The sequence below is a fragment of the Zingiber officinale genome, chromosome 7A (assembly GCF_018446385.1).
Source record: "Zingiber officinale cultivar Zhangliang chromosome 7A, Zo_v1.1, whole genome shotgun sequence".
Lineage (NCBI taxonomy): Eukaryota > Viridiplantae > Streptophyta > Magnoliopsida > Zingiberales > Zingiberaceae > Zingiber > Zingiber officinale.
Window position 1 is genome coordinate 34,972,184 of NC_055998.1, and position 9,420 is coordinate 34,981,603.

At 38.2% G+C, this 9,420-nt stretch overlaps 1 long non-coding RNA gene across 1 annotated transcript; it reads left to right on the plus strand.

Annotated features, from left to right (window-relative positions):
- The first annotated feature begins 6,940 nt into the window (after window positions 1-6,940).
- On the plus strand, window positions 6,941-8,093 carry LOC122000048. Its single transcript, XR_006116904.1, has 3 exons — window positions 6,941-7,043; window positions 7,194-7,282; window positions 8,035-8,093. It is a non-coding gene; the product is annotated as an uncharacterized LOC122000048 (long non-coding RNA).
- Window positions 8,094-9,420: the final 1,327 nt, after the last annotated feature.

A 9,420-nucleotide genomic window follows, 5' to 3' on the forward strand; every position in this document is an offset into this window, starting at 1 on the left:
TTTCCGCAACGCAAAAAGTGGTTTTTGCGGCTCGAAAGTCCTAACAGTGGTATCAGAGCCACGTGCGAAGTATGCACAAGTTTGTATTTTATTTTTATGAAAATATTTCAGATCTGTAAGTTTCTGTAAGGTTGCTATTTTTATATATTTTGTGAGTATTTTTCTCGTGGAAGCGAAGCAACAAGTGCTTGGACACTTGTAGGCTTCGACTACCGAGAAAAACCTTCCGAAACGACAAGGTCTTGCCCAAATTGTTTTTGGACAGCGGCTTAAGGCACTGTTAGATCAAGATGGGACACTCGCAATATTCATTTCATGAGAAGGGGCGCTGCCCCTAACACCGCAAGGGCCATTGTCTCGCGATCGCGCACGAAAACCGCTAAAGGGGACCGCCGGGAAGTTGTGACTCATAAAATTGATAAAATCAGTAGTAAAATTATAGAAATTTATGTAAAATACATAATTTAGAATTATGTGTGATTTTTTGATAGTCATGGCCCCAAAACCCCAATATGATTGGTTAAAATGTGTTGTAATTCATAATATGGCCTGCGCGTCATTTTGTGTGTTGTGCGTGTTGTATATGTTAAATGCGACCTGCGAGTCGTGCCTCTCTTTTATATTCTTGTTGTAAATAGATTTTAGACTCGAATGTAACTCGAGTTTCACATTTGTAATGTACAAAATGAAGCGGTGGAAGGCCCACTCAAGAAGGAGTTACGAGGAGGGTGATTTCAACAAATGGTCGTCAAAGGGAGGCGCTTGAAGAAGTCGTTGACCCTATGTTGACCGTCCGATCTTTTCATTGGCTTGAAAAGATCGTAGTAGGGCCATGACCTCATCACATAATAATTAATTATCTATCATTGCTTGTGTATGTGATGCATGATAATGTAGGGTAATTAGTGCCTTGATGCCTATATGATACACATTAACGATTAGATTAGATCTTAATCAAGTCAACTCAAAATGCCTACCAAGTTTTGATACCCATCACTACCTCGATCATTTGTTGTTGTTGAATTTACCAAAGTAGAGCAACGCATATTATCTTGGTAGGGTGCGGAGGGACAATCTTGGTCCTGCCTATCAAAGCTTGGGAGAGTATAAACTCAATTAGATTGAGTATAACTAGTTAACTCAGTTTGATCAGGTATAACTAAAGTTATTTTCCAACGGTTGGAAGATAGGATACAAATCACATTTATACTAAATCTTGGGTGATTTAGCCAAAACTAACTCAAGGTTTTTTATAAATGAGGATTTTCATCATATAAACAAGAGTTGCATAGAGATGTAATTGATAATTCGTTATCTACCGATCATACTAAGTTTTGGGCGATTTAGCCAAAGCTAACTCAAGTCATAGTATGATGTGGATCTTGTCCCACGAATAATATAACTAATTGGTATGAATCTAGTAGTGTGATTTGACCACATTCATGACTTGATTCTATAAAAGCTCTATAAATTAGTGGAGCATCATTTAGTTAAAGGCCTAATTAAATGATAAATGGAATATGATACTTACTTTCTGCAATATTTCTGTTGTAGATTGCCATGTCGACAAATACGAACACCTTCTCCCTACATTCTATCCTTGACAAGGACAAGCTCAATGGAGCTAATTTCCTGGACTGGTATAGGAATCTGAGAATCTTTCTATCTCAAAAAAGAAAATTGTACGTCCTGGAGCAGCCCATTCCTGAGGCACCTCCTGCCACTGCCACGCGAGCTGACTGAGATGATTATAAGAAGCATCAAGATGACGCATTAGATGTGTCATGCCTCATGCTCGAAACCATGAACTTTGAGCTTCAGAAGCTACACAAGTTGATGATTGCTTATGATATGGCTGAACATCTTCGTCAACTATATCAAGGAGACGCATGGCACAAGAGATTCGAGATCTCTAAGGCACTATTTCAGTGCAAGATGCAAGATAGGACTCCCGTAGGTCCATATGTACTCAAGATGATTGGGTACATAGACTACCTACAAAGGGTTGGGATTTCCACTTGGCCAAGAGGTGGCCACTGACTTGATCTTGCAATCCTTGCCAGAGAGCTACAGTCAATTTGTCATGAATTACAACATGAATGAAATTGACAAGCCACTGCTTGATCTGCTTAGAATGTTAAGAACTGCTGAGCTCAACCTTAAGAAGGTAAAGCCCAACTCTATTTTGATGGTGCAAAAGCATAAAGGCAAGGGCAAGCCTAAAGGTAAGGGAAAGTCCCAAGCCAAGGGCAATGGCAAGATAATGAAACCTAAAGGAGGGGTTGCCAAGGATGCCACCTGCTTCCACTACGGTCAGACCGGGTACTGGAAGAGGAACTGCAAAGTATATCTGGAAGATCTTAAGAAGAAAAGTTAGACTTCTACTCCAGGTTTATATATTATAGAAGTCAATCTATCTATTTCTGCATCGTGGGTATTAGATACCAGATGTGCTTCTCACATTTGTACTAATATGCAGGCGCTGAGAAATAGCAGGGCATTGACGAAGGGCGCGGTGGTCCTACGAGTAGGCAATGGAGCGCGGGTTGCTGCTGTTGCTGTAGGAACTTACTATCTATCTCTTCCCTATGGGCTTGTACTACAATTAGATGAATTTTGTTATGTGTCTGCTCTTACTAAGAGCATCATTTCAGTGTCTTGTTTGGACAAGAAAGACTTTTCTTTTGTAATAAAGAATAAATGTTGTTCTATTTATTTAAAATATATGTTCTACTGTGTTCACCTCTGATGAACGAACTCTATATTCTAAACTCAGAGAACCCCATCTATAACATAAATACCAAAAGGTTCAAGTCAAATGATATGAACCAAACCTATCTCTGGCATTGTCGCGTAGATCATATAAATGAGAATCGTTTATCCCAGCTCCATAAAGATGGTTTGCTGAACTCATTTGATTTTGAATCATATGAGACATGCGAGTCATGCCTACTAGGCAAGATGACCAAGACTACCTTTAGTGGACACAGTGAAAGAGCGACTGACTTGTTAGAACTTATACATAGTGATATATGTGGCTTTTTCAATGTTGCTGCTAGAGGTGGTTATAGGTACTTCATTACATTTACTGATGACTTCAGTAGATATGCACTACAAGAAAAACCCTCATAGACATCGGTGGAACAACAACGGTTTTAAGCAAAAACTGATGTCTTTGAATATTTTACACCGGTTTTTGGAAAAATCGGTGTCTATGAGCGCAGATTTTCGCTCATAGACATCGGTTTTTTTAGCCGATGTCTATGAGCGCCTTTTTTTCATTAATAGACATCGATTTTAATCGCAATTTTTAAAACTCGGTGTCTATGAACCAAAATTCTGGCGGACTTTTTTAGCGCAATTTCTTTTGGGCTTCTCTTCGCTCACCATAAATCGAAACCCTAATCCTCCTCATCCTCCTTTTAGGAGTTACCATTTGAAAGATGAGCAATGAATCTTTCGACGACGATGTGGACGGCGGCGGTCGTCGGCGTTGTTGCGGTCTACTGGTTCGTGTGGGTGATGGGCTCGGCGGAAGTGAAAGGCAAGCGGACAGTGGGGATCGATCATGTGGGATAAGGTTCAGGAGTACTGGTCCTTCTTTCTCCGCTCCAAGGAGGGCCTAGCACCATTACTATATTAGTGAAGTGAGAGCTAGATCCCCTCATTTCCCCGATCTGATTGCCATCCGAACTCCTAGGGTTCGACGCTCGGCGACTCCTTCTTGTTCCAGCGGCCTCTCCGGCCCTTCCTCTCCCCCTGCATATCTTCCATTCTTAATGCAGGACAAGGCGGCCGCGGAGGACGGCAAGAAGGAGACTTTTTCGAAGAAGCCGCGCCACTGCGAAGCCGAGATGCCCCTTACTGATTCTGATGAAGACTCTTTCCTCTTTCCCGTGAAGGAGATCATCCAATACCCTCTTCCGGGATACGTCGCTCCCTCTTCCATCAGCTTCAGCCCCGATGGGCGCTTGATCTCCTATCTCTTCAGCCCCGATGGTACCCTCCACCGTAAAGTCTTCGCCTTTGAAGTTACCTCACGGCGGCAGGAGCTTGTGATTTGCCCGCCTGATGGAGGTGGCCTCGATGAGAGTAATCTCTCGGCTGAAGAGAAGCTGAGGCGAGAGAGGTCAAGGGAGAGGGGATTGGGAGTCACGAGGTATGAGTGGAAATCGAGGTCGACGTCCTCTTCTTGATCCGCTCCAGGGAAGCCCACTATCATGGTGCCATTGCCAAATGGGGTCTGTGCTCTGCCCTATTTCCTGATTTAATGAGCAAGTGTTGACATTCAACTAATAGGTCAATTGTATTTGAAGCAATTTCTATTTTGAACATTAAAATGCTTCATCACAAGTAGCTATTCTGCGTGCCTTTCTGCGGATACGGGCCTCCTTCGGAGCTTCCTTCCTTTGGCTTGTTACTTTGGTCTACTTCAATCAGGTTCCCTTCCTTTGGCTCTTATTTATGACCTTGTAGAGTAGGGCTTCTTTGTAGATTCGTTCTTGTACCTTTCTTTTTGGTAGTTTTCATCGATCTTGTTTCTCTGTGAAAGACGTAATTTCGATCATCATTTTTATATACTTTGGCAGGGTTTCAGATCCTTTGTGTGGACTGCAATTTCTTACCAGATGAAAGATGTCCTGAAGTTATCGTCGTCTTCATCACAGTTTCTAGTTTCTGTTGCTCATTCTCCATGGAGTATCAAACCAATTTATGGGTAACCACTTAACCGTCTTGTGTTTGGTCGTTCGATGGATCTTATTGCCTGTTGTGTTCGTTGTGATTGGTACTTCAAGTAACACTTACAAATGATCTGCATTTTATGTTAGCAATCACAATATGTAGCCAATTTATCTTATAAAAGTGTTTTAGTAATTCCTCCCGAATAAACTGTTTTAGTAATCTATATGCAGTTCTAATTCACGACTCTTTTGTTGTTGATGTGCATGTTATCATGAGCTTGCTAACAGTTAAATTATACTAACACGACGTGTTTATTTATTTTGGAACACTAAACTTTAAATGACTCGGTCTTTTGTATATTTTCTCATAATAAATACACATAGCTGGACTCACAAGAGCATTTGGGCATCATGTGTGAGATCATACTGTTTCTGATATTGATGCATGAAGGTGCATAACTTGTTGAGCAACACAAGGCAAATATGTCAGTATAAATTTCTTAAAACATAATGTTTCATATCAAATTGTTTCCATATTTTTTATTATGCAAACTTTAATTACTCATGCTTTTGCAGATCTCGTCAAAATCTCTCTAGCAAATCATCGTTTTACAATTTTTTTTGTTATCTTTGTTGGATGATATTGATATTATTTTGACTTAGCCATCCTCCTCTGATTTATTTGTTCTGACTTTGTCACATTTTAATTTAATCTCTTGTGCTAACCAAGTCAATGTAGACTTTCTCATTGCAGAGCAAATGTAAAGAGAATAAGGACTCGTTCAAGAAGGTGAGCCGCAAAGTGAGACGATCTCAAGAACTGCTAATTAACGACTAATCTTCACTTTCAATAATTGTGTTACTCGCAAGATGATCATAAAACTCTGTTTTAAATTTATGCACCATATTTCTGGTCATATTACAATACTACAAATTTTTAGACATCTCTTTCTATCGAGATGTAAAACAACATAATCCTGCCAGTCTGTAACAATAGAATGCTATTTTCATTTTCCATGCAGTATAATCAAATACTCCTAAAGACATTATGCAACAAAAGCTTGTTGTTGGTTTACCTGATACCAAATGGAGATTGTGACAACGAGAATGAAGAGGATGAACACTGGCCATGCAACTTGAGAGATGAGAATGATGATGCATAGAAGTTGAACAAGTGCAAAAGCTAATCCTGCCAGTCTGTATGGGATATCAGTGTCAACGGTTGTCTGATCTGATGAAGACTGGAAAAGGTGACAATTGTTAAATTTATACTTTGATATTTAAGCAAGCTACTGAAATTTTTAAATCTTTTAGATAATGCTTCATATATTAACATTGTTACTTTGCTAATTAAAGGAAAGAGTAGTGATATGTCTTTTTAACCTGACAATAAAGAAGAAAGAGAGAAAATCAAAGAACTAAGCCTATTAAGTATTCAGCTAGAAGGCGTTGTGTCAAAAAATGACATTGGTGCTCTAAAAATGCTTGTTATCATTCCCAGAAATAGCTTCTGTGCTGTTTCAAAGGCAACAGTTGCAAGCAAAACTCCCCTTCCTAGTATAAACATTGAGCTGCTGGCTGACAGTAGAACAAAAATTCCAATAAGTTTTTCTTTGCTCACTTGGTCTTCCTTTTTAGTTGTCCAGGAAATCCAGTAGTTGCTACCAATCTGTAGACCCTGAAAGAGAACTTGAAATAATAACAATACTGGAACAAGAGCCCCTTTGTATGCTGAAGTCACAAAGGTGTGGTATACATGCCATTTCACCTTTCCAAATTCCCTATCTCTTTGATATGATCTCTCCAAAATCTCAGAGCACCCTTTTTGATTATGTTGTTTTACATCTCTGAGCTCCTTGTGCTTTCATCTCTTGCCACTATCATGGCTGCTGGTTTCAAAGGTATTGGTATCATAATCCACTAAATATGCACTATTGTTATTTTCTTGTGAGAAGGTCAATAATTTATCTATCAGGTGAGCTTAACCGGTTTCAACCTGGAGTGAGAATGGAGATATTTCGGCTTGATGCTTGGTATTTCAAGGAAGATCTATTGATAAACCCTACTAATTACATAGTGAAAGGGCTTAATCGTAGGTGCTGTCTACTATAAATTATTCTTCGTTGTATGAAGGCTAATTAGAATCTCAACCTCGATACTTTTTTTATTTCTGTGCTATCTGTGTTCCTTGACATACACCATGGTGTTACAAATCTTTATTGGTCCTTTTTTGTTCACCAATAGGTGTCAGCTTCTCTTGCTAAAACGGGCAATTTAATAGATCATCGTGATGCACTTGTAGAATTAGTTGCTTCTTCGGAATATGGAATCCTTCATTTGTTTAGTCATCACCAGTTACAGGTATTACCCTCCGCATTCTACGTGAATGAACAAATCATCATAGTTTGAGTTCTACACCATGAAAATTGATTTGAACTGTTCTTGAGTATCACTACCAACTCCCCAACAAAACATGCGACAAAAGAAATTAACTGGGCATATATTTTTCAGGAATTTTTATTAATTGAAAGGGAATGCTCATTACACGCAATGGAGTACGAAGAAGAGTTGTCTGTCATTAATTCTCAACAAGAATGATGGTAATTTTTGGTAAGCTTTGACTCCCTAGTTATAATGTCTTTCATTATCTATGTTTCAAAATTATACACATATTTGCTAGATTTTTACTGGTTTAATTTTTTTTGATTGATTGACATTTCTTTGAATTGTTTCTCATGTGTTCAAATCATACGTTGTCCAAGTTATCTAGTTTAACTTTATTGCTATTACTTAAATTCAAAATTCTTAGTTGTTTATGCATAATTAAACAAGTGTTATTCCAATTCCACCCTCTTTTACTCATGTTTCACAAAAACATAAAATCTTTAGTCATATCATTATAGTTGGCAGGACTTTCTGATGAGAGGTTGGAAATATCTTTTTTTCCATTTTCAAAAAGAAGTACCAAGAATACGTTCATTGGCACTTCTCAAGTACTGATTAATTAAAAAGGACCCCAGTTAAGAGAGTTGGATCGTGGAGCTGATATCATTGTTGCTACACCAGGATGTTTGAATGATATTCTGAATATGAAAAGATTGAAGCTCCATCAAGTACTGATTAATTAAATTGCATCTATGAGAAAACTTTGTTGCAATAATTTCTTGTTTGGAATATATTAAGTTCCCAGGAATGATAAATCTATCACTATATGATGTGGTTGAGATAAATGATGAATGTGTCTCTTTTTAAGCATTCAAATTAGTCATCTTGTTACCTGGTGCTCTTACTACTTTTTCAACTATGATTTTTGGTCTTGGTTTACTAATATATTATTTATGTGTTTTTACAGTTTACAAATCTCAAGTACTCCAGAGTTGAAATTGATGAAGTGTGGTTCGAGTGGGCTGAATGCATGCTAGATTACATTTGAAGTGCGGTTCTACCTTGATGTGTTGTTAAAAGAATGTTCTACCTTAATGATTTTGATATCTATTAGCTTTTGATGTAAAAAGAATGTTTGTGTATTTTATGGATACTGTTGTAAGAAAATTATTTATGTAATTTGTGAATATTTGTGTATTTTATGGATACTGTTGAATGAAGAATATTTGTGTAATTTGTGAATATTTGTGTTTTTTTTGTTACTGTCGGTTTTTTATTGTTTCGGAAATCAAATTTGAGAAAAATATTGATATTACATCGATTTTCCACCGCTGCAAAACCGATGTTATTAATTAATATTACATCGGTCGTATATCGCTGCCAAAACTAGTGTTATTAACATATAATATTACATCGATTTTACACCGTTGATGAAACGGTGTCGTTAAGTGATGCTACACCGGTTAATAACCGATTCGAACACCGGTGTCGTTAAGTGATACTACATCCGTTTTAACTCGATGTCTAAAATGGCAGACCTTTTACATCGGCTTCATAGACATCGGTCGAAAATGTAATAGACACCTGTGGAAAACCGATGTCTATGAGGGTTTTTGTTGTAGTGATGGTTATGTGTATTTGATGACACATAAGTCACAATCCTTTGAAAAGTTCAAGGAATTCAAGAATGAAGTACAAAAACCAGTTGGGCAAGAGTATTAAGATACTTTGATCAGATCAAGGTGGTGAATACCTTAGCCATGAGTTTTGTGACTATCTAGCTGAGTGCGGGATTCTATCCCAACTCACTTCTCCTAGAACACCACAATGGAATAGTGTATCCGAAAGGAGGAATCGTACCCTATTAGATATGGTAAGGTCTATAATGAGTCACACAGATCTTCCTATGTCTTTTTGGGGATATGCTCTAGACACAGCAGCCTTCACACTTAACCGTGTTCTATCCAAAACTGTGATAAAAACACCATATAGGATATGGAATGGGAGAGATGCCCAGATGTCTTTTATGAGGATTTGGGGTTGTGAGGCTTACGTTCGGCGTCAAGTCTCGGATAAACTTGGACCCAAATTCGATAAGTACTATTTTATAGGATATCCAAAGGAAACGAAGGGATATTACTTCTATATTCCCAGTCAATACAAAGTGTTTGTGGCTAAGACTGGGGTATTTTTAGAAAGGGACTTTGTTTCTAGAAAAACTAGTGGGAGTACGTTCGATCTTGTAGAAGTTCAAGATATGGACCATAGCACTGAAGCCTTGATGGAAGTTGAACTGGAACCACAAAATGTTGTGGATGATGAGATTGTTCCACAAGAAGTTGAGGAACAACAA